We start from the raw sequence: 2667 nt of genomic DNA on the forward strand, positions 1-2667 counted from the left end.
TTTTGTGGAAAAGTGCGTCTAGATTGGCACGGACGCTTTTCCGCAAAAAGTGATTTTGTGGAAAAGCGTCCGTGCCAATCTAGACGCTCTTTTCCGCAAATGCTTTTAACGGAAAACTTTTCTGTTAAAAGCATTTGCAGAAAATCATGCCAGTCTAGACATAGCCCATGTGTAGGGCAGGAGGAGAAGGGGTCAAAAGGCAGTTCCAGGCACAAGTATTATACTAGAAATGTTTTCATATAGGAACTAGGAAAGGCTCAGGACAGCAAAATTACACTGAATCAGTCAGTATTAAAACTTGGGTTTGTGTTTTAAGTGGGGTCTCTATTGGAGTTTTTTCTTTGCAATTCAGACCCTGTTATCCGTCTCCCAGCCAGGCTGAACAGCTGTAACTCCACTTGCTCAAACAATTGATCGATGGTTTAGACCAGATTCATTCTTGGTGCAATGCTGCTGAGGTCTGTGGAATTACAGCAGCAGGGATAAATGTGTCTGTCTGACAGAACCAGAGTAGACAATTACTTTTAAAAATACACCAGAAAAATGGTGTGTGGGGTGTCTGATTTTTTCAGTCCTTAAAAGTCACCCTTCCTCATTGCACAGGAAAACATATTGGTTCAGAAGGGATTCCAGACTGAAACAGAAATTAGATCTAAGTCAGAAAACTAGGAATGTCAGAGGAGGCTTTCAAAGGCATAAAAGTGAAGTCTGAACGTAAATCCAGATTCTCAACTGTATTTACATGCCTAAACTCCCAATCTGATTTAATCCCCATTGATGTTCAGTGTAGGTTTTGATCTTTTGTAAAGCAGTGGTTTGAGAGATGTATGTTTTATATTGCAAAATCATAGGGCATAGTTGGTGCAATAAGAGAATAGTGAACTTGGTATGGATATTATATAGCGTGGCAGGGTGACCCCACTCCTGGGTCCCAGTACCTTGCTCAGTCCTTCACTGGGAAGTCTCAGTACTGTGCTATTAGCCCTTGGAAGGGTATTAGCTCTGGTCCCTCAGCCACAAAGGGCATTGGAGCCAGTGCCCCAGAGCCAGCCAAGCCTGCCAAAACAGTGCTTTCCAGCTCTCAGCTGGGCTCTCAGGCTACCAGGTAAAGGAGAGGGGGCCTAAACCCCCTGCTTTTTTTCTGTCTCAGGCCAGGGGCAGGTGGGCTCACCCGCCTGCACTTTCTCTCCACCCTCCCCAAAAGGAGGACTTCCTTTTAAAACAAAATACTGGACTATGTAGCACTTATTTTGTTTCAGCTACCCTAGACTAACATGGCTACATTGCTATCACTTTCCTTTTTAAAGGCTCCATGGCAGCCTCAGGTGAGATCAGCTGACTCTGATTGATTTACAGCAGCCCTATCTCCTTTGCTCCTGATTGACCAAAGCTGTTGATGCTTTAGAGCTGCCTTTCTCTCTATCTATTGTAGTCCCCCAGCTTGACCCTGTTACAGTAGACAATAGGTTCAGAAGGATAGCTGAGTTAGTCTGTAACAAGAAAAACTTAAAAAACAACCTATAGTCTAGTAGCACCTTAAAGACTAACAAAACATGTAGACGATAGACAATAGACAATGTAATTACAGTAGACAATGTAATTCTCCTGGTTTGCTGGTAGTAAATAAGTGATACACAAATTTGAAATGCATGGGAATTCATTCATTCGTGAACGAATTTGACATCAGTGAGTTTCTCTCCTGCACGTAATTTGCTGATTTGGAGAGTATAAGAGGAATTAATGCTAAAGGTGGAGAACACCCTCCTTTTGTAAAGACAGCTTCCTTATTTGGGCAGCTGAAGATCATTCACTGTTGAAAAACTCCCCCCCCCTCCGCTCAGCTGCTGATGAGCCTGCCTGTTTCAAGAGCAAAGTTTTAAGGACAAGGCAGACTTAAAATACAAATGCTGTATTTTATGTACATTTTTGTTGTGTAATCCTTTGTCACCAAATGCATCTCCCTGTACTCATTTTTTCAACTGCAAATATTCTCTTCTTGGTCTCCATTGACTAGTTAACTGAAGAAATGCTGTATTTTTGTAACCCTCATTTCCCACATTAATTTTAGTTAGGTGATGGAGTAAATGCTTTTGAGATGATGCTTTAAGAGCACCTTAGTATCCAATAATTACAAAAAGGCATTTGTAAAATTCATTTATTTCCTAGATCCAGCACTACATTTTTCCACTGTTTCCAAAAGCTAATCAAATCTAATTAGTTGCAAGGTAGTTAAAAATGTGGCAGCCCTAAATCTATGCCTCTAATATGACCCTATTAATAGTTTTTAGATCTTAACATCTATCTGTTGCTAATGATCAGAGTTGTTAAATCACTGAGAAAAAAATTCACAGGTTGATTGATTGGGTAAAATCACTAATTACCTGAGAAATATTATACAACAGCTCCATTTAAAATGGTTGAACATCTTGGATCATATATTCTTGGGATATTACGCTCATAATTTACTGGTGAATTCTACACTGTTCTAAAAACTATTTAATATCCCAAATACAGGAGGCAAATCCCTGCTAAAATTGTGACAATTGTCACAAAAACTCATGTGTTTGCTGAATGGGGACACTAAGTGCGCTGCAGAAATCCTCAGCTGGCATAAAACTGATGGGGTTGGGGATTGCCTTAGGGTGAAGCACCCCTTAGCTATTCTAA

This window comes from Pelodiscus sinensis, chromosome 29, assembly GCF_049634645.1.
Source record: "Pelodiscus sinensis isolate JC-2024 chromosome 29, ASM4963464v1, whole genome shotgun sequence".
In the NCBI taxonomy this organism is placed as follows: Eukaryota; Metazoa; Chordata; order Testudines; family Trionychidae; genus Pelodiscus; species Pelodiscus sinensis.